We start from the raw sequence: 27,079 nt of genomic DNA, 5'->3' as shown, positions 1-27,079 counted from the left end.
GGCTGGAGGAGCTGCTTGAGACCCGGTGAAGCCTGTACTCTCCGCGGGTGTCCAGCCTCAGAGTGAGATGGGCTGTTTCTGCGGTTTTAGCACCTTGTTCGCCTACTTTGTGAAAACCTAGACTGTCTCGACATTGCCATGTGTCCCCGCGGGGACAGAATCACCACTGGTCTATCATTTCCCCTCTAAATATTTTTAGCCAGCTGGGTCCGCTGGTGAACCAATGGATCAGTAAAACCAATGAGATAATAGTTCTTAGAGTGGAAATTTATCTTCCTCGGTCACCTCACTGGGCCCTGGAGGACTTTGAAGGGGTAATGAAATAGTTCACAGTGAGCAGCACATTCCAACCACGAAACCGTATGATGGCAGAGGCACTGTGTCCTAGGTATAAAGCCATCTTCTGGAGTGGTTGTGTTTCTCATGCTTTGCTTCTCCAAGTCTTTTGGTGTCTGGGCAGAAGCCACCTTGCTGTAGCTCCTAGAGGTGCCGTGTAGAGTGGGTAACATGCGGCATGTGGACCGTCATTAACCTGGCCGATCCTAGTGTCAGACACCACCAGCTGATCTGGCACTCTGATCACAGCGGTTCTCCTCTCCAGACCCAGATGGGTTCTCAGAACCTTCCACCCCAGGCAGGCCTCATGGGAGAAAGCTTACCTGCCATTCCTGATCCCGAGCCTGTTCATCGGACCCAGACCATGTCTTTGCAGCTTCCGCTCCTGTAAAAGCCTTTGGGACAGTCCAGAGATCCTGCTGGGTTCCCCTTGACCCTCAGCATGTGCATTCTGGGATGGATTTCTTAGTGGTCCACTGGGGACGTGAGGTTGGAGAAGAGAAAACTACCCTTCTCTTCTAAGGAGGCCCTCCAAGGGCCAAAATGCTCAGTTGCATGGAAATAACTCCCCACCCCCCAGTTACAGCAAAAGAAAGACCCTGGCCCAGGACCTTGCCAAGACTCCCTATCTGACTCTTATTTTCTGTGGACCAGAGGTCTGAACTATGTTTCTTCCAAACTCTTGGTGCCTGTCTTCCATGATGGTGAACTGGGTAATGGCCCCCAAAGATATCCAGGCCGTTAGCCCTGGATGCTGCCTTATATGGCAAAATGGACTTTGCAGATGTGACTAAGTTAAGAATCTTGAGGTGGGGAGATTATCCTGGATTATCCTAGTGGGCCCTGATTGCAATCACAAGTGTCCTTTGAAGAGGGAGGCAAAGGGAGATCTGATACAGAGGAAGGCAGTGTGGCTACTGCAGCAAGATGCTATGCTGCTGGCTCTGAAGATGAGGGAAGAGGCCAAGGAATGCAAGGAATGCGGCTCTGTAAGCTGGAAAAGGCAAGGAAACAAATGCTCCCCTAGAACCTCTGGAGGAAGTACGGTCCTGCCAAAGCTTGATTTTGGTCCAGTGAAACTAATTTTGGGTTTTTGACCTTCAGAATTCTAAGAGGATAAATGTTTTGTTTTAAGCCACTAAGTTTGTGGTAATTTGTTACAGTGGCAACAGGAAACTACTACAGGGCTCATCCGCCTCCAAGCACAGGTGGTGACTTGGCTGATCCTTGTTCATGTTTTAAGGCAGTCTTAGAGCTTCCCTTTCATGGCAGTTGGAGATTCTAGGTCTAGCCTTTTTGCAAACGAATATTTAAGACAATATGCTCTCTGGCAGAACGTTTTAGGGAGTTCTTGGGAGCAGGAGAGGAGGCCTTAGTATCTGATCCTTTCTTTTGGAACTCCCCCCACACCTTCACTCAGACAGTAAGTTTCTTTCAGACTGTTGAGGATCTAGGATTGGTATAAATCTGACTCTAGTTCCATCTCTCCCTCCACTCTTCCTTCTATTCATTCAGTGGGTATATATTGGGTACCTCCTATGTGCTAGGCTCTGTTCTAGGCACGAGGGATGCAGGAGTGAACAAAGCAGATAAACAGATCTCCTACTTTTGTGGTAGTTGTGCTGGGGAAGGGGAGGGAGCCAGAATTAAGTAAATAGCATGTCAGGTGGGAAGAAATGCTATATCGAAAAATAAAGTAGGAAAGAGGTTGTGGCAGTTTTAAACAGAGGGCTTGAGGAGGCTGAGAAGGTTATATTTGAGCTGAAAGAGCCAAGTGTGGGGTGAATCTTAGGAAGACAGGTTGGCTGCTCTTACCAGGCAGTTCTGGGTAGTGTCTGAGGGTCCTCACCCCCCTCGCCCTCCTTCTCAGCCTTGGTCTACCCAGTGTGGAGCCCACAGCTCCAGGCCTAAAATGCTTTCTTAACAGCCCCCTCATCTCCCTGCCCTTCCTGGCCCCAAGCAGCACCACAGCCTGCCTTCGTCCCCATCCTCAGCCAGGTGTCTGGGGGCTGCCAGGGCAAGGAGGCGCATGTTAGCTGGTGCAGAGCATGTGAGCTGGTGCCATTGCACGTTTATGGCTGTCACCGCGGTTCCCGGTACTCACAGACCCCCCACTTCCCTGAGCCACTAACCCTCCTGTTCCTGGGGGTGGCCATTCCAAACCTCAGCTGCCTCCTCTAGGTCCTCACAGTGTGGCTGGGGTTTCTAAGAAACAGATTCCAAAAGGTCAAATAAGCCCAGCTTAGAAAGTCACTCTCCCCAGTTAGTGACCCCATAAGAGTTCTTGTGCTCTGGCAACCTTCCAAAATGACATTTTGTCAGCTTCGATGTCATCTAGGGGAGACGTCCGTGGATTAAATCATCCATGCCTATGTCCTCGATTTTATAGTTAGTCCTAGGTGACTCTGTTCAGAATTTGCTTTAAATAATGGCACCGAATTGTCACTGAAAAAAATGAAAAATCTTTGGTAATAAACAAATTGGCCAATACTAATTTCAGTCTCCCAAGTGGAAATCATAGGTAAATAAATTCCCAAACCGCAGACTGCATCCAGTCAAAATTGTGTAAATCCAGTCCTGCTTATATTCTGTTACAGTGTGTGATTCCTGTGACCTCTTCTTGGCCTCTTAACACCCCACTGTGTCTACAGCACCTACTTACAGTTTGCCTTTCGTAATCCTTGCAGTGTGTCACCTTTTAGAAAAATGTTTTGTCTGTTTTCTAGCCCATTCCCTGACCCAGTAGGCATATCTGCACTCAGGCCCAGGCCTGCCTCTGTCCCCTGCAAGCCTAGGGTGGCCTCATCCTCTGCACTACCAGGACCGTGTGTTTTAGACTCACTTCTGTACCCCTGCCCTGGGCACCTTGTAGATAACCAGGGGGTACCTCTCACAAGCTGGTTCCGCACTCCCAGGGCTTCTGCCATGTGCTGCTTCCTCTCTGTGGACTGCAGCCTGACCCTTGCCTTCCTTTCTCCTTTCTGCTTCCTGCTTCCTTCGTGAGAAAGAACCAGTCCATCCATTCTATGTTGTCTGTGAGTCAGAGACCTTACTGAGTCACAGGGGAGCAGCCTGCCTTGCATGGTCACGTCCTCAGCCCTGATGGGTATTCATTAGCCACCATAAAGGTCTTCTCCCTACAGATTGTCTCGTTGAGGAGCAAGTACCTTGTGCAGAGAGGCTCACCGAGCCCTTGTTGGATGGAAGGGTAGCTGGATGGCCAGCCTAAGTGGCCCTCTTCCCAGAGTGGCCCTGCTGCTAGCCTAGAGCCGTCTGGGAAGTCATTTCACAGGGAACAGTCAGAAAGCTGACATGTTCCCTGTAGGACCCCTTTCCCAGTTGTCACCCCTCCCTTTGGTTGAGGCTCAGTGGAGACAACTGAAATTTTTGGCTTTGGCAGCTTTTCTCAGTTGCCTCCTTTTCCCCCACTTCCTCCACTGGGGGTCTAGTAAGGCTTCCTTCTCACACCTCTGGCCTGGTACCTGCCATGGCATATTACGGTGGAGCTCCTACCGGCCTGCTAGCCTCCAACATTGGACTGTGGCTTCTTCAAGAGCTGGGCTCACCTGTGTCTAATCCCCTTTCCATCTCCAGTAGAAGTCAGCAGACACCTAGTAGCTGAGTAGAATATGGCTCTCGTGTGTTGAATGCACTGTGTTAATCACTTTACATGTATCACCTTGTTTAGTCCACACTACCCTGAGAAGTAGGATTCATCGAACCCCTTTTACAGATGAGCATGCTAAGGCTCAGACTGGTTAGGAAAGTTGCCTGAAGCTGCACAGCTAATAGGTGACAGAGCTGAGATTTGAACCTGAGTGATTGAAGCTCGCTTCTTTGATCACCACACAGCAGGCCCACAGCGGTGGCTGGCCGAATCCAATTCTTCATTTGGAAACTACCTGCTTGACTGGCCCGACTAATGTTTGCTTCAGAGAACACTCCCTGCCTTTGAGCACGGTGGAGTCTCTTGTTGGTCACTGAGCAGAAGCAAAGCGTTGGCAGGCTTTGGGGCCCCCTGCAGAGCCTCATTCCAGGTCAGTGGGCAGAAGAGGCCCTGAGAATGACTGTGCTTAGTGGCACCCTGGATCTTCTCCAAGGCAGTGACCAAGCCCCCTAGAACCATAAGAAATAACCAGCCAACTGGTGGGCCAGGCATGTGGAGTGGGAGGGACTTGTAGGAGCAGAAAACAATCACTGCTGCAAGTGATTAATCAGCCCACTTCCAGCCTTGTGAAAGGAGAGAAGAAAGAGAAGATGGCCCAGGTGTGCACATATGGAGAGAAGAGGGGAAGGGAAATTGCCTTTACTCAGATTCTCCCTTGGGCTCCTCCATTACCCCATGGAGGAGCTTGCTCGCCCTCACACCAGCCTGCAAGTTGTAGGTATTGGATGAGGAGGTGTAGGATCAGAGCAGTTGGACAACTTGCTCCAGTCACACAGCTGACAAATGACAGAGCTGGGGTTGAGCCCTTTGGAGCCCTTGTTCTTCTCAACTCAGTGGCTCTGCTCTCCCTGCTCATGTCCCTGCTCATGTCCCCTTAGCCTGGGCTTCCCACGCATGTACGAATGGGTGCAAGTATGCGGCCACAGGCTGTGAGCAGAAGCGAGAGGAGAATCGGGGCTCTTGACACCTGTCCTGTTTAGCAGCACGGGCCCTGCCTAGACCAGCAGGATTTACTGGGCTCAAACCAGCAGTGGCATTCCGTTTTTCTCCTTTCTTGTACCTTGCCATCCCTGGGTTATTTTTGGAGAGCTGTATTTATTTCTGCTCCGGTTCCTTACTGGAGGCAGGGGTTGGGGTGCAGGAAAGATATTGGGAATCAAAAGAGGCAGGCATAAGGGGTGTCTCAGTGGGGGCCTTGGCTGGGCTGTGGGGGCTGTGCCACCTGCCTGCCTTGATGGCCTCTCCTCCACCCAGCTGTAGGCGCAGGGGTCCTGGACAGAGGGACAGCTGCACTCCTCATTTCTTTGGCTTCTCAGAAGCGAATTAGCTTTCCCGCAGAGCAGAGCACGAAGTAGCATCTGGTACTCTTTGCAGTTCTAGCCTGCTGCCTGTGTCTGAGGATAAGAACTTTGAGGGAATGTGGGGTACTGGTTAAGAGCAAGACTGCGTGGGACTAAGTTCTGGCTCTACTTGTGGCCTTGGGCAAGTCACTTTCTCTTTCAGTGACTTCCCCCATCTGTAGCGTGCGGTAGGTAACTATAGACCTTACCCCTCAGGGATGATTTGAGGATTAAAATTGCTCGTAAAATTACAAGGAAAGGCACAAAGGCACTCGTTGAGTGTTGTGTTTTGTGTTTTGTTTTGTTTTCTTTGGCTGCGCTGCAGTTTACGGGATCTTAGTTTCAACCAGGGATTGCACCTGGGCCCAGGCAGTGAAAGCATTGAGTCCTAACCTACCGCTGGACTGCCAGGGAGTTCCCACTTGACTGTTGCATGTTTTATTGTTAGCATATCTCTGGACCTTCAGCACCCAGCAGCCTAGGGGATGCCAGTAAACATTCATTGGACTCAACAGATCTTCAAGACTATTTGTCTTCCTCTTCCCATGTGAGTGTGGGCTGGAGCAGGTGTTGACTCCAGTCAGTGACTGCCTGCGGGACCCCCACAGGGGAATTCCCGTGGCAGCTCCAGAGGTTCACCCCCACCAGCAACTGCCTGGGCCCTGAAAGAGGCAGCCAGGGAAGGTGAGGAATCGTTCAGCCTGAGGATGTCAGTAGCCCCCTGGCCGTGTTTTTGCTTTCGTACCTTTCTGAGACTCTGGCTTTTGGATGTGAGTTCTGGAAGGGTTGAGGCCTGTGTCCCACGGGCGCAGTCACTGCTGGGTAGTTCTGGGTGGTTGGACTTGAGGTTTTACAGGAGGGGCTTGCTATTAGCAACCTGTTTAACTTGTAACAGTGAAAGACACCTTGGGAAACGTTTATTTGGGGACCTAGCAATTAATCAGATGCTACCAATGGTCAGGATTGTGGGAATTTGAGAAACTCTTTTTTCTGGGATGTGGACCTGGCACTCAAGCATAAGAATTTCCCTGTGTGTGGTTTTTAATTTATTTTACAGTGTTTTAATTATATAAATAATGGTTATTCATTGTAGAAAATTGGAAAATACAGATAAGCACTGAGAAGAAAATAAGTCATATGCCCATGTACCTGAGGTCAATTAATCCACAACAGAGGAGGCAAGAATGTACAGTGGAGAAAAGACAATCTCTTCAGCAAGTGGTGCTGGGAAAACTGGACAGCCACATGAGATTAGAACAGTCATTCACACCATATACACAAATAAACTCAAAGTGGTTTAAAGACCTAAATGTACGACTTGAAACCATAAAACTTATAGAAGAGAACACAGGCAGAATACACTTTGACATCAATCATACCAGTATTTTTTTGGATTAGTCTCCTAAGGCCAAAAAATAAAAGCAAGAATAAACAAATGGAGCCTAACTAAACAGCAGAGGAAACCATCAACAAAACAAAAATATAACCTACAGAATGGGAGAAAATATTTGCAAATGATGTGACCCACAAGGGTTAATACCCAGAATATGTAAACAGCACATACAACTCAATATCAAAAAATAGACAACCCAATCAAAAAACGGGCAGAAGACCTGAATAGACATTTCTCTAAAGCAGACATACACATGGCTAACAGGCTACATGAGAAGGTAGTCAACACTGCTGATTATTAAAGAAATACAAATCAAAACTACAATGAGATGTCACCTCATGCCTGTCAGAATGGCTATTGTTAAAAAGTCTACAGGGGCTTCCCTGGTGGTCTAGTGGTAAAGAATCCGCCTTGCAATGCAGGGGAACACAGGTTCTATCCCTGGTCAGGGAACTAAGATTCCACATGCCATGGGGCAACTAAGCCCGTGGGCCACAATTACTGAGCTCGTGCACCTCAACTAGAGAGCCTGTGTGCCACAAACTACAGAGTCCACGTGCCCTGGAGCCTACACACCACAACTAGAGAAGAGAAAACCCACATACCACAGCTAGAGAGAAGCCTGCCTGCCACAAAGAAAAATCCCATGTGCCGCAATTAAAACCTGACACAGCCAAAAAATAAATAACTGAATAAATAAATAATAAAAATTTTTAAGAAGATCTACAAATAACAAATGTTGTAGAGGAGATGAAGGAAAGGGAATCCTCCTGCACTGTTGGTGGGAGTATAAATTGGTGCAACCACTGTGGAAAACAGTATGGAGGTTCCTCAAAAAACTGAAAATAGGACTTCCCTGGTGGCGCAGTGGTTAAGAATCCACCTGCCAATGCTCAGGGGATGCGGGTTTGATCCCTGGTCTGGGAAGATCCTACATGCCACGGAGCAACTAAGCCCATGTGCCAGAACTACTGAAGCCCATGCGCCCTCGAGCCTGCATGCCATAACTACTGAGCCTGTGTGCTGCAACTACTGAAGCCTGTGCACCTAGAGCCCATGCTCCACAACAAGAGAAGGCACCTCACTGAGAAGCCCACGACACAACTAGAGAGAGCCCCCGCACTCAGCAGTGAAGACCCAACGCAACCAAAAAATTCCACTTCTCAGTATATATCCAGAAAAAAACAAAAGCACTAATTCAAAAAGATACAAGTACCTCAGTGTTCATAGCAGCACTGTTTACAACAGCCAAGACATGGAAGCAACCCAAGTGCCCATCAACAGACAAATAGATTAAGAAAAATGGTATACATTTACAATGGAATATTACTCAGCCATTAAAAAGAATGAAATTCCGCCATTTGGAGCAATGTGGATGGACCTAGAGAATATTATGCTTCATGAAATAAGTCAGACAAAGAAAGACAGATACTATGTGACATCACTTATGGTTAGAATCTGAAAAAGAATACAAATGAATGTATATGCAAAACAGAAACAGACTCACAGATGTAGAAGACAAATTTACAGTTATCATAGGAGAGAGGGAAGGGATGAAGGACAAATTAGGGGTAGAGGACTAAAAGATACAAACTACTGTATAAATAAGCAACAAGGGTATATTGTATAGCATGGGGATTATAGGCATTATCTTGTAATAAATTATAATGGAGGATAATCTTCAAAAATACTGACTATGCTGTACACATGAAACTAATATATTATTGTAAATCAACTATATTTCAATTAAAAAAATAAGTTAAAAAAGTCATACGTAGGGAATTCCCTGGCGGTCCAGTGGTTAGGACTCGGTGCTTTCATTACCGTGGCCTGGGTTCAATCCCTGGTCGGGGAACTAAGATCCTGCAAGCCACACAGCATGACCAAAAAAAAAACAAAAAACTGTACATAATCAACACCATCTATAAGTGACTGCTATAAATTTTGATCTGTGTTCATTCATTTATCTATCAATTAATTGATTATTATTTTTTGGTGAAGAATGTGGGTAACAACCTCTCACAAGCCAAGGACCGTGTTCCTTTAGATTTTACTATGACTGTGTATACCTATTCTTTTTTTCTTCCAAAATGGTATATTTTTCAGTTTTGTGACTTGCCATTCCCATTTTTCAGGTGGTTTCATTATGTCTCTGCTCTCTGACCTTCCTTGCCCTTTGTGAGTGAGCAAAGAAAGGCATTTTGCCCAAAGGGAGGCATTTGGGAAGAGCCATCTGGGTGTTTATTGGTGTATTTGCTTAAAGGGTGGACAGCAGAGAGATGCATGAAGTGTGTCTCTGCCTCTCCCCATCCATGTTTCTCACTACCCATCCCCCATCTGCTCTCCCTACCCACCCATCTGCGTTTTTTTCCCTTCCATACAAACCCAGGAAAGGATACTGCTTCCAGTCTGAAGGTTTCTTTTCATGGCTTTTAGAGAAAAACCTCTCAGGAGCTCAGAAAAAAAGATACACCCCTGAGCTGGTGTGGGGTCTTGGGAAGAATGACTGAGAGGAGGGCCCAGGTCCCTGGCTCTGTCTTGAAGCAGTAAGAAGAAACTGGGTGTTAGGTTGGGGGAAGGGGGAGCAGGTAGCAGGTGGCTGTGGGGACTTCTTGCTGAGACAGTGACTAAGATGACCAGGAAGAGGCCTAGAGATTATATCAGGAGCCTGGATATGGGCCCGAAATAGGAGAGAAGGGATTATGTCTTGATGGGACACACTCCTCCACCCAGGCCCTGCTCTTTCCATGAACCTCTGCTGGTCTGCTTTCCTCACCTGACAGTCCCCAGGCCAGGTGGTTTGACAGGTCTGGCAGACCCAGCCACCATGCCCTACTGACACCCCTGTGCCAGCAGCTGCTCTGTGGCCCCTCCCTGGGGCAGTAGGTAGGGATCTGAGCATGGGGAGGGTGTTCCCAGGATCCTCAGAATCGGCAGCTCAGATTCCATCCTAGAAAAACAGCTCAGAGCCAGGGAGGAAATTGAAGCTGGGGTATTCTGGGGGGACTAACCAATGCCTCCCCTTTACTTCTTACCAAATAAAATGGGGTCTCTGGCAGTAGGTGAGGAGAAGGCCTCTGAGCCCTGAGGATGAGTGAAACTTGGCATCTCAGCTTTTTTCTGGGCCACTCTGGTCTGCACACAGGCTGGTGTTTCGTGGTGGGGCCAGGAGTTCATGCTTATGAACCGGATGACTTCCATAAGCGGTGTGTCCCTCACTGGATCGTACTTGTTTTCCTGTGGATCCCAGTTCTGGTGAGACCTGGCAACTGCCCCCGGGCTGCAGAGAAGGGCAGCTTCCTGTGGGGCCCCTCGAAGCCTGCACTACTCCTCTCCCTTCCTCCACTCCTGAGCTATAATTAAGTTCCTATGTGAAACCGTATCCCTCAGCTGACACACGCTTGTAACCACAGTCTTGGTCACTGGGCAGCAACTCTGGGGTGACTCCAGGGGCTGGTGTCTCAGCCTCCAGTCTTCGGTAGGTCTGAGTAGGCGATGGGGATCCACTAGGAGAGGCGTGGGTCCAGTGAGGCAGGAGCAGGCCTTGCCCAAGAGGCAGAAAGTGGGGCGTCAAGGGGGAGATGAAGGGCTGGCGAGCAGCCAGAGTGCAGGGCACCAGAGGTGGAGGGCAGGACAGGCAGCCTTGCAGGGCAGGAGGGCACGGACAGGGCCAAGATTCTGAATCACCGAGCCACGAGGCAGAGTGTGAGCTGTCTCTCTTATTTCATATTCTGCATATTTCTATAGCCTTGTAAAATTGAGATACACTTCCCATAACATAAAGTTCACCACTTTAAAGATACACTTTAGTGGTTTGGGGTATATTTACTATGTTGTACAATCATCGCCACTATCTAATTCCATAACATTTCCATCACCTCCAAAGCAAACCCTGTACCAGTTAGTAGTTAACCCCAGTACCACCGCCCCCTCATTGATTCCCTGGCAACCACCAATCTATTGAATACTGTCCTTCTCTGTGGATTTCTGTATTTTGGACATTTCGTATCAATGGAATCATACAATACGTGGCTTTTTGTGTCTGGCTTCTTTCACTTAACATAATGTTTCCAAGGTTCATCCAAGCTGTAACATGTAATGGTACTTCATTCCTTTTTTTTTTCCTTAATATTTTTAGCATTTCTTATTTATTTATTTATTGGCTGTATTGGGTCTTTGTTGCTGCATGTGGGCTTTCTCTAGTTGTGGTGAGTGGGGGCTACTCTTGGTTGCAGTGCACAGGCTTCTCATTGCGATGGCTTCTCCTGTTGTGGAGCGTGGGCTCTAGGTGCGTAGGCTTCAGTAGTTGTGGCGAATGGGCTTAGTTGCTCCAGGGCATGTGGGATCTTCCTGGCCCAGGGATCGAACCTGTGTCCCCTGCATTGGCAGGCGGATTCTTAACCATTGTGCCACCAGTGAAGTCCCACTTCATTCCTTTTTATGGCTGAATAATATTCCTTTGTATGAGTAGTACCACATTTTGTTTATCCATTCATCAGTTGATGGACATTTGGGTTATTTCCTTTTTATTTGGCTTCTATGGAAACTCATTTACAGGCTTTTGTGTAGACATATGCTTAAATTCTTTTGGGATTACACATAGGAGTAGAATTGCAGGGTCATATGGTAACTTTCCATTTAATATTTTAAGGAACTACCAAACCGTTTTCCAAAGTGCCCGAATATAGAATCAGAATTTTGAGGTTACTGCTCTATGTTTCAGTATGAATAATGAAGTTAGCTGGATTCTAAGTCCTTTGTAAGTAATCTGCTTTTTCTTCTCTGAAAGATGTAAGAATTTTCTTTATTCTTGGAGTTCAGATATATCAGGATATATCTAGGTATTTTTCTTCTTTCCTTAATTTCTGCAGAGCCCTTAATTGCTAAAGACAAGTCTTGGAATCTTCAGGAAATCTTCTGCTTGTTTTCCTTCATTGTCTCTATCCTCTGCTTCTAGGACTATTATTAGAAAGACTTTGGACTTTTGGACTTATTGCTTCATTGCTAGTGTGTAGAAATATGATTAATTTGTATATATTCATCTTGTAAACTTCAACCTTGCTGAACTTATTTATTAGTTCTAATATTTTTTTGTTTTGGTTTGGTTCTTTTAGTGTATTTCTTAGGATTTTCTGTCTATAAGACCATGACTTATGCTAATAGAGATACTTTTACTTTTTCCTTTCCAATTGGGTAACTTCTTTTTCTCACCTGATTGCCCTGGCTAGAATCTCCAGTACAGCATTGAGTAGAAGTGGTGAAAGTGGACATCCTTGTCTTATTCCTGATCTTAGGAGGAAAGCTTTTCCTTAGGAGTTGCTTATTTTTGAGTTGAGAATTCTTGAGGTGACTACAAAATTCAGAAGGTATTCCCTCTCTCCCTCCCCTGTGTCTCAGCCGCCCAGCCCCCCTGGTGGAGGCAGCACCCTTAACCACTCTGGGTTATGAGCATGTACTGTCTCTCTTCTATTATGACATTGTTACTTTCCAGTCAGATGCCTATCTGCTGTCTCACTGGTCTGCCGCTCGCCTCTCGTAGTGTCTTGTCCATCGTGTCATCCAGTGCGCCTGGAGCTTCCTTGTTCTTTCTCACTGGTCCCTCCTCTCTTGTATGGGTGTGCCACCCCCCTATTTATGGATGGGTGTGCAGGTGACTCCCAACCTTTTGCTGAGTGAATAACCTTGACATGTTTCATTTTACACACAGATATAACACACAGATTGATAAGGATACAATGTGACAGATGCCATGGTGGAGATATGTGTGGGAAAACTGCCAGGAGGGGAGGAGGAGAAGGCTCTCAGAGGAGGTTGGTTAATGGAGCCTTAGGGAAGGCTCAGGGTGAGCATTTGGCATCTGGGGTGGGCCTCACAGGCTGGGCGGAATTGCAGCAGGCTGAGGTGGTGTAGGAAGGGCAAGCATGAGTAAAGGAGCAGCAAGCTCAGATGTGATTGGGGAAATCAAGAGTATCATTTATCTATGGCTTCATAACAAATTACTCCCAAACTTAGTGGCTTAAAGCAACATTTATGATCTGGCAGTGTCTGTGGGTCAGGAGGCAATTACACAAGGGCCTGAATATTACGAGGCAGGTGTTTTGCAAGCCGTTTTAGAAGGCCGCCTCCAATAGCAAGTTGCAGTGAGAATGGGGTTGACTTGGAGCCGGCCCGGGGGCGGGATGGGGCCGTTAATGCAGATAATCTTACATGCTTGGCTGGCAAGTTGGGATGGATGTGAGAACATGGGAGCCACAGAAGGCCTTTGAACAGGAGAATAATGTGATAGCCTTTATCTAGGACAGTTAATCTGCTAGGGTTATAGCAGAGGGGTCAAAATGGAGAGCCATACACAGGCAGAGATTTAGATTAGGAGAGGTCTGTGTTAACTGAGGTGAAAAGTTTCTGGCCTGTGGTAACAGTTGCTGCACATGGAGAGCCTTCTCTGTACTATGTACTTTGGCTGTGTTTTCTTGACTCTTCTGTCTTTGAAACAACCACAAAAAGAAGGTATTACTGATGTGTACTGTTTGCCGCTGAGAAAACTAAGCCTCTAAGAGGTGAAGAAACGTGTGTACGGTGAACAGATAGTAAGTTGCCAAGTGGCACTCAGGTCCGCCTGGCCTTGAGGACTGTGCCTTTAGGTGGCAGGGGGTGTGGAAAGGTGGGGATGACTGTGGAGGCGACGTCTTGGCCCTTCCCTGGATGCCGAAAGGATTTTTTGAACCTAGGTGGCCAGGACAAAGATGACACTGTAACAGGAAAAAGAGAGGCCAGTGGGTCACTGCTGCGGTGGGGGAGGTGAGTCATCCTGGAACACGGGGTGCTTGTTGGCAGGGTCCTTTCCAATGATAGGGGATGGTAAATAGGTCCCAAACTTGGCGTGTGAAGATGTGCTTTTGGCCAAAAAGGGCTCTAAAAGCGGGAGCTTCTTGGTCAGAGGGTTCTGTGAGGAGGTTGTTTGTTTGAACACTGGGTTTTCGTGTTCCCTCAGCAGTCTGAGTGGGGCCTCTGCCACATTCTGCTGGTCAGAGCAGTCCCTGGACCAGCCCCAGTTCAAGGAGGGAGGAGTACCAAGGGCAGCCTTTTTTTTTTCCCCCCACAAATAAAATGTTTTTTATTGAGTAAGATTGAAATTGTTTGGATTGCCATTTTTTTGAATGAATAACAAGATAGATACTTTTATATATTTGTTAATTTAAGGGTGCTTATCTATAACAAAGGGTATGGACAAAGTCAGGATTAGTCCATAGTCTCTCTGGCTTTTCAGTGGGATCTTCCCACAGTTATTTCCTGACTGAAGAAACTGGGCTAAAAATGTAGACACATCCTTTCAGAACGATTAAAAATTCCAAAATCACTAGTATTTCCAAATAAAAGTATCTATTCTTTGTGAGTAAATGAAGGGCAGCCGTCTTGAACCCACTGCCAGCCAGTGCTGGAGAGCAAGGATTCAGACTCACAGCTGTGTGATTCGGACCCCGGGCTCCTCCTGCCACACCGCACTGCATTCCTTTCTGCTTCTGACTCCTCGGGGCCTGCAAAGCTTGCTGGCTCACGTGTGCTGTTGGAAGGATCTAACTTTTATTTTGGCCTCCCAGAGCAGAAGTGGAACGAGTCACCTCTTTTTCACAGGTTAGCCTCCAAGTTCACTGTGCGTGAGAGAACCTTCCAAAATTGGCTTTGTCTTGGGAATCTGCTGGCTGTCCCCCCAGGCTCTTTGGCACTGACTGCCGAGCACGCCTGGAATTTCCCCTTTGAGTTTCCCCTTCTGCACTTCGTACTGGCCTGTGGGATCCCTGGGACGCCGCAGCTTGGGTGTACAGATGGGCCCTGTTGCAAGTTTTCCCAGGTGGTGTCTAGTCCAGTGATCGCCAAACAAGACTCAGCTGGCAGATTCACCAGGGAGTTTTGGAAGAAATGTAGTTTCCTGGGCCTTGTCTCAGGCCTCTAATTTCTCTTGGAATTAGAATTTCCAGGAATGAAGTCCAGGAATCAGCATTTTAAAGCTCCCCATTGACCTGAGGGGGCAGCCTGGTTGGAGAACCACTGACTTCTCCGAAAGGTGTCTTTGACGTCACTGATCAGAGGAGTTCAAGGGGGACCTGAGAATGATTGTCCTGAGGGCCTCATGCTTCGCAACCAGGAAGTGACTCCTGAAAGCCTCCAGGTTTCTGACTGCATCTACTCAAAGCGATGCTCTTTTGCATACTTTGATAGTATCTGAGCTTTATGGTGATTGCTGGTTTTATTTTAAAGGGTTTTTAGAAGGGAGCAAGCTCTGCCTGTGCTCAGAAGACCCTTAACCAGGGCCTACTTGGTCTCATTTATCTGGAATATAAAATTCCTTTGCTGAGTTGCCTGGTTATCTTCGGTGTAAAGAATATGACAATCCTAGGTAAATCCAAGGTAGCACAACAATTGGACTTTTCTGGTTCTGTGCTTTGAACCTACTTTAAGGTCCACTTGTAGATTTGAAAACACTGGCTGATTTCTTTTGTCAGTCAAACAAACTAATGTCTGCATTTTAGAATATTTGGAAAATATAGAGAAATATAGAGGGAAACAAAAATTACCTAGAAACTTCCTCTCAGAGAATCACTCAGTTAATACTTTGATGGGTATTCCTTCATGCCTTCTCTCTCTCTCTCTCTCTCTCTCTCTCATATGTACACCCCTTCACATACCCTCTTTTTGAAAACCAAATTGAAGTCATATTGTGATAGTTATTCAGCAGCTTTATTGGGGGTATAATTCAGATACCATAAACTTCATCCATTTAAAATGTACAATTTGATGGTTTTTAGTATATTTGCAGAGTTGTGTAACCATTACCATAATGTAATTTTAGAACCTTTTCATCATCCCAAAAGGAGATCTTCTATCTGCATTAGCATTCACTCTCCCCCCGCCCCCGCTCCCCTGCCCTAGGCAACCACTAATCTACTTTCTGTTTCCACAGACTTGCCTATTCTGGGTGTTTCATATAAATGGGTTCATATGATATGTGGTCTTTTGTGATTGGCTTTCACTGAACATAATTGTGATGCTGTTTTGAAACCTACTTTAAACGTTCACATCACTAGCAATTTGAAAACAGTTTTCAAGAATGAGTTGTTAAGCAGAGCAGTGTTCCTTCTTATGAGCCTATTTGAGCTTGTTTAACCAGTCCTGCTGATGGACATTTAGGTTGGTTCTCATCTTTTGCTATTATATCTGTTGCATCCTGCACTCAGAAATCATCTTATCTGTTAATTTATTGGTTAATTATCTGAATCCCAGACTGGAACAGAAGCTCTTTGAGGACAGTCACCTTGTCTGCCTTGTTAAGAACTAGCACTTGGTAGGTAGGCATTTGGTTTTAAAAGCGTGTTTGTGTGTGTATGTGTGTGATTTTGAATGAATCAAAATGTAAGGATATTGATAAATTTTGCCAAATTCCAGAGAGTTACACTAATTTACCCTCTCTTAGCAGTGTATGAGCGTTCCTGACTCCCTGCCCCCTTGCCTCTGAGTTAACTTGTAAAGGAAGTCCTGTGGTCTCCTGAATACACTCTCTGACCTGGGAACCAGTTAGTTTGGAGTTGATGCTCACACGTGTCTTTCCTTGGGCCACTGAAGTCCTACGTGTTGGTTGAGATGGTGGTATCTGGAAACTCTGACCTCCTCTCCTCACTGTGGCCCCATTATATTGCATCATTTCCTGTCTCCCTTGGGCCATGTGGCGTTCTCTGGCCGCTTCTTCTGTCACATGTGGAGGTGTCAGGGAGTGAGTAAACTTGGGCTGGTCAAGTGTGTGTAAGAAAACATTGGTTCCAGCTGCTGATTGACACACCTTCTGAAGTCATCAGGAGAGATGTCACTCTGGAAGTTGCATGTCTTCAAAGGTAGAAATGAAGAAACGCTTCCAGGAAGCCTGACGCAGTTAGCCTAGGCTGCCCACTCTGGAGGTGGTGGGCACCCACGTGGCTGGTAAACGGTGCCTGAGTCACCACTGGCCACAGCCCCTTCTCCGGTCCACACGGTTCCTGTCTGGGAGAGCCTGCCCACGACAGTAGCCAGGCACATGGGGCAGATCTCCCCAGGTCATGGCAGCAGCCCCTTGCCTGTGGTTTCACGGCAGTTCTTTTCTCCAAAGATGAGTTGTGGTGTCTGCTTGTTTTTTGGATAAATCTGTGGATTGTACACTTGGAATTCAAGGGAAGAGCTAGATGGCCAAGGCAGCGCTTGTAGGTAGCAGAGCTGTGTCCCTGTGTGGAGTCAGTTAAGGCTCTCCAACAACAGCTGGCTGGTTGTCCTTTCATTCATCTCTCATGTTTTTCATGTTACATTCCCCATGGAGCTCGCTCCAAGCCTTCTCCCACTCACCCCCATCCCTCTCAGAAGATACTGCCTCTTGTCACTGCGGAGATCACAAGCGTTACAGATGCGGTAACTTCTTTCCTTGCATCTCATAAATCTGTGTGTTTGGGCCCTCAGATACTTGTTTATGGCTTTATTATTACTGATGCAGTTACCAGGTGCCTGCTTTGTGCCTAGTACCTTATTAGACTCTGGAAAGATACAAAAGGAAGAGATTGGCCCTGCCCTCTGGGAGATGAAACGTCTCTCTTCTCCCTTCCTCTCTGACTGTGCCTTTGCTGCCCTGGTTCCTCTTCCTCTTTCCTCCGCCTGAGTGTGAGCATCTGGGAGCTTCTGTCCCTTCTCTGCCAGACCTGCTCTTCCCACGGTCCCCACCATAATGGGAGCGTCCCACCTCCCACCCCCGGTCACTTGATGGTTGCCCTCCGTGTCTCTTTTAATCAGTCACCAGATCTTGTCTGTTCTTCTTCCTTAATATCTTTCCTGCTTTTTGCCCTAAAGTCTGTTGACACTAGTGCTACCCCAGCTTGTGGTTACTTGCCTCATGTTTTCAACCTTTCCGTGTCATCATGTTTTAGGAGTTTCTTTCATAAACAGAATGTGGCTGGATTTAAAATTTTAAGTCAGATCTGAAAATCGGTCTTAAATGAGTTTAATTTATTTACATTCTGGGGTTTGACTTAAATATGTTATGTTTTTGAGCACTTTCCATATATTTTCCTTTTTTGCCTGTTTTTCTCTTTTCATGCCTTCTGTTAGATTAAGTTTTCTTTATTCTCTTTACGGGTCTGAAAATTATGCATCTTATTTCTGTGTTTACTCCTACATTTTCTCTTCTTTCCACCCCATCTTTTTACTTTGGAAAACATGTGAAAACAGTATAATGAACATCTGTATTCTTTTTACTTACATTTAGTTAATGCATTTCTCTGTCTCTATATACTCTTGTTTAGGACCATTTGAAAGTAAGTATGGATTTGTTTTTCTTTTTCTTGCTCAGGATTTGGTGTGCTACTTCGATTCAAAGACTCACTTAAAAATTTTTTTTCCTATTTTGGAATAATTTTAGATAAATTTAGGTTTAGAGAGTTTCTGTACACCTTCACGCAGCACTCCCTGATGTTAACATCTTACATTTAATTCTTTTTTAAATTTTGGGAAATTCTCAGTCATTCTCCTTGGTTTCCTCCCATTTTTTGTACTATAGCCTCCCGGAATTCTTCTTAGACTTGTTAACCATTCTACCATCCAAGTCTCTTATCTGTTTTTTCTGTGCTGCTGTATCTCTTTAATCATCTAAACCTTCTCATTTTATCATCTCTTTCAGATTGTTTTATTATTCCTGATTCTTTGGATGCTTCCTCCCTTTTTGTGTCTGATACTTGTCCCTCTTGGTGGTTTCTTCCCCTGTGTGGTTTGTAACTTTGGGTTGTGAGCTCATCTTCAGGAAGGACTCAATTTTATGGGCAACTTTTGTGTCCTGGGGTGTGAAAGTATTCCTAAGGGCAGTTTGCTGCTGGTGGGACCATAGGGTTGAAGGTCCTGGTTCAGTTTTTATGTTCATTTTTCAGTTTGGCACCCCTTCACCACTCTCTTAGTATAAAATCAGATTCATAGCCATGGGTGGGGCTAGCTTAGTACTTAAGTTTCTTGTGGGTGACCTTTCACCCTTCCTCAGAGCCTCGGAGAACTGGTCAGCTCCTTGTTGCTTTCCTGTACTGGGCAGCCCTTTGAGGCTCTCATCCTGATTTCTGGGCTCCAAGCCGCAGCCAGACATTAAAACCACTTCATATGTGGGTTCAGAAGTCCACAGGTCATTCTGGTGTCAGTCCCACTTATTGTTCATGTTTCACTTTTTCTTGTCGTTTCTGGCACATGGGGTATTTTTCTTTCATATTTGGTTGTATATCTAAGGATATCATCTTATCTAGTATTTCTGTGACTGTAACCATAGCGGGACGGGGAAGCTCTTTCACATTCATTCCATCTACTATATTGCTGAAAGTTCAAGTCCAAATCCTTAGCGTAGTGTATGTAGCCCTTTGTGAGCCAGCCCCCATTTACCTCTCCTGCATAAACTTAGCTTTTAAATTTTACAAACTTAGCTTTTAAATTTTACACTTCAGCAAATTGAACTATTTGCACACCACAAACTGTAACGTTTAAAAGCTCAAGTTTTAGAGTCCAGCTGTTGGGTTTGGAACCTGTCTTCATTCTTTCATAACTTGTGATCTTGGAGACTTATCCTCTCTGTGCCTCAGTTTTCTCATCTGTAAAATGGCAGCACCTGGCATATAGTAAACCTAATCCCTATTAGCTCTGTCGTGGCTGCTGTCTCCAGGAGGCCACACCCTCAGGCTTCTGTACCCTGGCATGTGCTTGTTCGCCCAGGAAGTGCCCATCTCCCCTTGACTGCCTTCCTTGATTCCTCTCCACAGAGTGGCTTTTGCTCCAGCTGTGCTTGGGATCTCATTCTATAGTAGTTCTCACTTTCTAAGTCATTGCCCGTTTACGTGTTTCCCTTCCTTCCCAGATGTCAAGACCCTTGAGACCAGAGCCTTGTTTTTCTTGGTGCTTGAAGTTCCTGGCATTCTCCGTGGTACTTGGTGACTGCTTGGTGTGGCCTGTTGAGTTGAATTGCATTGAATTTCTCTGGTTGAGTAGAGGCAAGGGCTTTGAAGTGGTTTGAGACCCAGATGCAGGGAAAGAGAACAGGAAGGATTATTTTTTTCGCAAGTTTTGTGCCAAGTTGATGAAAGTGTGACTGGGACACAGGGTAGCAATTCTCAGTCTAGCTGAGGGTGCCAGAGACTTAAAGCAAGCCAGTTACCAGAAAAAGCCACTAAATCCTGAATATTAAAGTAGTTTCCGGCCTTAAGAATGCATGCCCCACTTTCCATCCCCAAACTCGGCTTCTCTGAGTGCCAGGCAGAGGACAAACTAATTATAATACCTAGTAGGCTCTGAGAACCTGTAATTTTAGAATAAGGCTGCACTTCTAAAAAGGACAGTTGCTCTAGGAATGGATGATTCTACGTGCCGGGGGCCTCGAAGGAGACCAGGGTGTGAAAGTTCAGTACCCAGCTGTTTAGAGCTAAGTGTCACCCATGCCTATGCCTGCCCATCACATCCAGCCCAGTTAAGGTTTCTGTCCCACTGAGATTTCAGCAGCTAAAAGGGGCAGCTTGGATAGGTCTGGGCAGAGCTAAATAGAGTCTGTGACATCCCTCATCAGGTCTGCCTGAATTCTCTGGACTCTTGGGATTCTATGACAGGAATAGTCTTAGAAGAGAAGGGAAGTTGATCTTCGAGGATCCCCAGAGGGTGTCCATCAGAAAGTAGTCTGGTGGGAGTTGTGAACAATGACAGCACTGACTCTCAGTCCCCTTGGCTGGAATTTCAGGATTCACTTCAACTCAGAGGTAGGCACAGAGCTAGGGGGTGGCGGACAGCCTGGGCCAATACACATGATTTCCAATAGTTACTTCCTGATGACTCTGGGTGTTCACTTCTGTGCTGGGTGCTGTTGCTGAAGATACCAAAATAGTAATGCCACAGCCCCTCTCCTCAGCGAGGAGAGCTTGCCATCTAGTTGGAGAGAATTCCCAGCACACAGGAAGCGGCAGCCTGTTATGCAAGACGGTAATTTTGCGTGATGCTGCTGTGTGCAGATCTGCCCCTTCAACAGCCTGGTGCTTTTGCTCAAAAGGAGCTCTTCTCTTTCTGAGGTTTGATCATCTGTTTATTTTTTTCTTGGATGGTTTGTGATCACTGTTACAGACTGATCTGAGATTACTAGGACCATCTTTTTCATTTCTGAGGATGACCCCAAGTGTGTCTTTAAGAACTCCTCCTCTTTCCCATGTCTTTAAATAATGACAAGTTAATTTTACAGTGTCGCTTGCTGATCTCCAAGGTCTTCTAGGGGCAGATCACCAGCAATTGCTGCTTTTGAGGCATCAGGATTTTTCCTGTGGACTCTCCGATCATTTCTTTGCCTTTTCTAGTCTGATACCATTTTTCTAGGAGAATGATTGCTGAATCAGGCTCTCTGGGAGTGAATCTTGGAATCTGTTATTGAAGATTGCGGGAAAGTTGAGCAAAGTGAGATCTGAAACAGTTGTGGATGGATTTATGGTTGGGGACTCCAAGTAGCTTAGGTGATCGGTAGTCTCAGGCAGTTGTGGAAGCTCTACTAGGTTGTAAAGGACCCAAGCTCCTTCCAGTTCCCTGCTTTGTCATTCTTAAGGTGCGGCTGTTTTCATTGCCCAAAATGGCTGTCATGGATCCAACTATCACACCCACATTCCAGGCAGCAGGATAGAGAACGAGAGAGGGAAGGATGATGTCCCCCCCATCTTTTAAGGCTACTTCAAGAAAGCCTTTTGCCTCTACCATTTTCTGTCACTCAGGGAAAGTTACTTAATATGTCAGAGCCACAATTACCTCATTTGTAAAAGGGCATGATAATACTTACCTCAGGAGGTTGAGGATTAGAGAGAATGGTATAGAGTGCCTGGCACTGTGCCCAGCCCACAGCGAGTGCTCTCTAAATGGTGATTTTTGCCAGAGGACACGTTGACTCTCTCCCTTCTTTCCCCACCATTTCTCCGTGGTCTCTACTCGCCTCTCATCTTCCCCTTTCCTTTGCTCTGGCGCCCTTTGCCCTCTCTTCCTACCTTGCCTTCCCTCCATGTCCCCTCTCTTGTCTGCCCCTCATTTTCCTGCTTCCCCTCCTGCCACCATCCTTCATCATCTTCATCCTCTACTTCTCCATCTTGTACTACCTCTTCCTTGTATTGCTTTTGTCCCTCTACCTTCCTGATGTCCTAATTAATGGAAAAACTATCATTATATTACAAGGACCAGAGGTTAGAGGTGGTGACTGGCCTTTGAACTGCAAGTCATCAATGAGTAATTTAAGAAAACTGAGTTTAATTGGTTTATTCATGAATCCATTAGGAAATACATTTGACAGCTAGTAAGCAGAGACCAGAAATAGCAGTGGCTTAAACCGCTAGAAATTTATTCTCTGTTAGGTTTTTAAAAGAAATCTGGGGGAGACAATCTAGGTATGGTCTCTCTGCTTTGCCATTCTTTTTTCCATTTTTCTTTTCTTTTTTCTTTTTTTTCTTTCTTCTTCTTTTTTAATTTATTTGGCTGTGCCAGGTCTTAGTTGTGGCACATGAGATCTTCACTGCTGCACGTGTGATCTTTAATTGCGGCATGCAGGATCTAGTTCCCTGACCAGGGATCAGACCCAGGCCCCCTGCATTGGGAGCGCAGAGTCTTAGCCACTGGACCACCAGGGAAGTCCCTAACTTTGCCATTTGCATGAATGCATGGCTTCCAACCCCAGGGTTGCATATGGTCTAAGATGGCTCCTGGAGCTCCATCATGTCAAGTTTCTAGGAAGATGTGGAGGAAAGATAAAAAGGACATATGCTAGCTGTCTCCCTCTTAAAGAGCTTTGCTAGAAGTCCCACCCAATAGCTTCCACTTCATTGGCCTCTCATAGATGCAGGGGAGGCTGAGAAGTCTTCTCGATGGACACACTGCCAACTGAAATAAAATTGGGATTCTGTAACTAGGAGAGAAGAGGAGAGTAGATATTGTATAAACAATTTGCAAGGTCTGCCACCATTCATTCAGCATTAGTTTAGCTCCTCCTGTCTGCTGGTTATTAGGACCAGTCAAGGAGTCCCCATTCCAAAGAGGAGACATAGATAAGTTAACAAGTACAGTACAGAGTGAGGATAAGAGGGCCAGCGTGCAGGAAGGTATGAGGAAGCACACCTCACCCACCAGCCAGTGGGTGCCCGGGCAGCCTCCGGGGTTTATCACGCCAGTGTCCTCTGTTGTTCAGTTCTGTGCCCTCTCTTCTGCTCTCTCCCTTTTATCCTCATCATCGTTGCCATTGGGGTGGTCTTTGCACCTTCATTCTAACCCCATCAGTAGTCCCCCAGAACCTGAGGAAGTGGGAACAGTTGGCAGCCTAGTGGGAGTCTCTGGGATAGGAGCCATGTGTTTGAAGAGCCAAGTTCCAGGCCCATAGACAGAGGCTGGTGGCAGGAGTGCAGCCTGTTCCTGGACACTCCGTGGCACTGCCAGGAGATACTGCTCCAGGAATGGGGTCGTCATTGGGAGGGATGTTTCTGACCAGGCACCTGGCATCAGCTACACTGTGCTGTCCCTGGTAGCTTGTCACAACATGAACCTTTTAGAGTAGAAAAATCCTTCTCCTGTGAAATAGGTATGAATATTTTATGCACATCGATTAATCAGGAATCTTAGGATTCTATGGTATGTATGTAAAGAAAATACAGCTTCTATTTACTATAACATTTCTGTACCATTAAACATTGATATTCCTTTTTGGAACTAAAAGGAAGTTTTAGGAATAATTTATAGGACCTGCAGTGTCTTCGATTTCCACCTCAGAACCACCTATTGCCCTCTTTCCTCTTCCACCCCTCGCCCAGTTCCGTCTGGGAAGTCAGGGAGGCAGTGTGAAGCTTGCTGCAAAGATTTTTTTTAAGACATATCCCAGCCCTTAAAGTTTCAGTCTTTCAGGGAAGACTGAAGAATTAAAAGGCTGTTAGCCCTGACCCAGGACACTCCTTATGAGCTTGGACTGTGACCCTGGGCAAGTTACTTAACCCTCCTGTCCTTGGTTTCCTTCGCTGTCAAATTGTAGTCCTGATTATACAGATCACGAGGCACGTGGGAAGTACTTGGTATATGACAGTTACTTTTGCTGCTTTTTCCCCACTGTGGTTGGACTGATAGGTTGGGGCCAGAATGTGGAAAGCTTTGGATGCTGCATTTAAGGAGCTGAATTTTATTCTTTGGGCACAAGAGAGCTGCAGAGATTTGTAGGCAGGGGTGTGACAGATCATGTCTGGGCTTAGGAGTGTCACCAGCAGGAGTAGGGAGGCTGAATTGGAGCGAGGGAGAGTCTAGAGGCAGTTCCAGGCAAGGCGTGGGCAGGGCCTGAGCCAGGACAGAGGCACAGTCAGGAGAAGGGGACAGTGGATGGTTGAGAAGTCAGTGGTAAGGAGGGACCCTCTGGTGCTGGCATTTCAGCCTGTGTGACTTGGGTATGGTGTCCTATTGATGGCACATTGGAGGAGTCACAGGTGGAAGGTGGCAGGAGAGGAAAGAAGCACGTGGTGATCAGCTCTGCAAACAGACTGAGCATGTGCCACCTGCCAGGCAGTCTGCAGGGCACAAGGGTCAGGGATGCTGGACGCCTGGCACAAAGGTCACCAAGTGTGTTTTCGATGCATTAGGAGGCGCTGCAAGGCCTCCGTGAGCTGCTGAGACCGTCAGTAGGAGAGCCGCCCAGGACAGAGATGGAAGATGCAGTCACAGTGCGCGAAAACCCCAGTAGGTAGTTTGTGCTGTGAGCAGGGAAGCCAGCCAAGGACAAACCCAGGGAGGGGTCTGTGTAAGGGAGGTTTCAGGGGTGGGTAAAGTAAGAGCAAGCAGCAGAGGGCGGACCCCCTGGAGGAGAGGGCTTCAAGAAAGTGGTGGCAGTGCCCTTGCACTGTGTGGTGGAGGAGAAGGGCCTCTTAGATTGGTGAGCAAGAGGAGGTCATGGGGAACCTTTGAGAGCTGAAGGCAGCTTCTCACTGGTGGTTGTTATAATACTTTGTATAGTCATAACAGTTTGCCCTGAGCATTCATCATCATGCCCTCTCACCAGTCTGTCAGGCAGGGGTGTGGCCCCATTTTATGGCTGAGAAGCTGAAGTGAAGCCCAGCTGACTCACCTGACCCTCACTGGGTAGGGTGGGGGTTGGTTGCTTCCTAAAGGAGGGGCTTCCTCAAGGACATCACAGACCTGATCAGGTGAGGCAGGGGGCTGACAGGAAGGGCACAGCTAAGGCCTGGGGCTGTGTGTGGGGAGCACGGTGAACTTGACCCTGGGGCGAGGTAAGGGAGAAGGCTGGAGAGCGAGGCAGAGCCTGAATCAGGAAGGGCCTTGGATAGCACGACCAGGAGCCTGGGTTTGTTTTCGGTTTTTGGTTTTTTTTTTCTGGGTTTGTTTTTATGGTAGCAGGGACTTTTTGAAGAGTCCTAAGCAGGGAAATAGATGTGACCAGACTTCTGATCTAGAAAGATAGTCTGACTGAGGAGGGGGCAAAGAATGGAAGTCGGGGCCTCTGAGAGACTTTGGAGTAATTTAGATGAGAAAGGAAGAGGGTGGGTCAGGGAGATGTTTGGCACTTGGATGACAGTACTTGGTTTGTTTGGTATTTGGATTATTTGGATCTTTTTTTTTTGGCTGCGTTGGGTCTTCATTGCTGCACAGGGGCTTTCTCTAGTTGCAGCGAGCGGGGGCTACTCTTTATTGTAGTGTGCAGGCTCCTTATGGCAGTGGCTCCTCTTGTTCCAGAGCACGGGCTCTAGGGTCACAGGCTTCAGTGGTTGTGGCACATGGGCTCAATAATTGTGGCTCACAGGCTCTAGAGCTCAGGCTCAATAGTTGTGGCTCACAGGCTCTAGAGTTCAGGCTCAATAGTTGTGGCACATGGGCTTAGTTGCTCTGCGGCATGTGGGATCTTCCCAGTCCGGGGACCAAACCCGTGTTCCCTGCATTGACAGGCGGTTTCTTAACCACTGCGCTGCCTAGGAAGTCCCGATTATTTGGATCTTGTGGGGACATTGGGGGATGAGGGGATAGCTTCAAGGAGTCTCACTTCAAGAATGAGACCCCAACCCAGGATCCACCCAAACATAAAGCAGGGAGGCAGTAGTAGAATCCATCTCATTGTCGACCTGGCTGGTGGAGTTTGTTGGTTGACACTGAAGGTCCTGTGACTCCTCAAGGTCAAGGGTGAGGCTTCAGAATGGGCAGCCCTGTAGATGAGACGGACAGACAGACAGGCCCCTGTAGACGGGTTGCTGCAGTCTTTCTCCCCATGTCCAGCATGGGGGTTGTTTCTGGCCCCAGGAAGCCCTGCCTTGTGCAGTGTGGAACTCTTAGAGCCAGGAAGACAAGCAGCCCCCTGGAGGCCCTTGTCCTTCTGCTTTCTCCCTCTAGTTGCTTCTTCCAGACTTGGGCTTGCATGTTTGTTAGGAGGCAGGAAAGCCAGACCACTCCCAGGCCCAGACCTGTTTGGGCCACCTGGCCTGCCAAGTGGGTGGCGTTGACCCTCCTGTGGCACCAGGCCCCCTGCTCCCCTTTGGCCCTAGGCTCTCAGCTCCCGCTTTTGGCCAACAAAGGTGGGATTGCATCAGCTGCTGCTCCTTACAAGGCCCCAGGGGTTGCTCTGGGTGAGCTCACACTCTGTTTCCATCTCTCCAGATTTGACTTGGGCTGAAATTCTGCCTCCGGGCCTGTTGCAATGTCTGCCTGGCTTCTGGGGCCTGAGCCCAGGCTGCCCTCTGTTTACCCTCAGGATGAACTTTAGTCACATTAGCTTATTTTTATGGTAAAATGTTTATTAATATAAAAGTATCACATAGACAGATGAGAAAATTATATGACAAAAAGAGACCGACTAAGGACTTCCCTGGTGGTCCAGTGGTTAAGAATCTGCCTTCCAATGCAGGAGACGCAAGTTCAATCCCCGGTCAGGGAACTGAGATCCCACATGCCATGGGGCAACTAAGCCCACGTGTCTAGAGCCCATGCGCGCCACAGCAAAGAGCCCATGCACCCCAATGAAAGGTCCCACATGCCACATTTAAGACCTGATGCAGCCAAATAAATAAATAAATATTTTTTAAAAAGAGAGAGACTGACTAGATGTAGGACCCTAGCTCCACGCCCCAGGTGAAGGTAAGGATGATCAGTTTCCTGTGTATTTTTCCAATACTTTTCCATGCACATACTCGTGTGAACTTGTATTTTTCCTCTTCCTACTCCTATCCCCTGTGGCAGTGGGGAGCATGCTAAATTGTTTTGACACCTAGCTTTTTTCACTTGAGTATATCTTGGGAATCGTTCTTTTCACAACAGCACGTACAGTTCCTC

The 27,079-nt window shown here is 47.0% G+C and overlaps 1 protein-coding gene across 2 annotated transcripts in view; it reads left to right on the top strand.

Annotated features, from left to right (window-relative positions):
- PPARD (peroxisome proliferator activated receptor delta) overlaps nucleotides 1–27,079 on the top strand; it is a 79,907-nt gene that overhangs the window by 8,302 nt on the left and 44,526 nt on the right. The gene's annotated exons all lie outside the window — the stretch shown is intronic.

Source organism: Hippopotamus amphibius, chromosome 11, assembly GCF_030028045.1.
Source record: "Hippopotamus amphibius kiboko isolate mHipAmp2 chromosome 11, mHipAmp2.hap2, whole genome shotgun sequence".
NCBI lineage: Eukaryota > Metazoa > Chordata > Mammalia > Artiodactyla > Hippopotamidae > Hippopotamus > Hippopotamus amphibius.
Note: the sequence above shows the minus strand (reverse complement) of the source record. Positions and strands in the feature narration are given on the sequence as shown.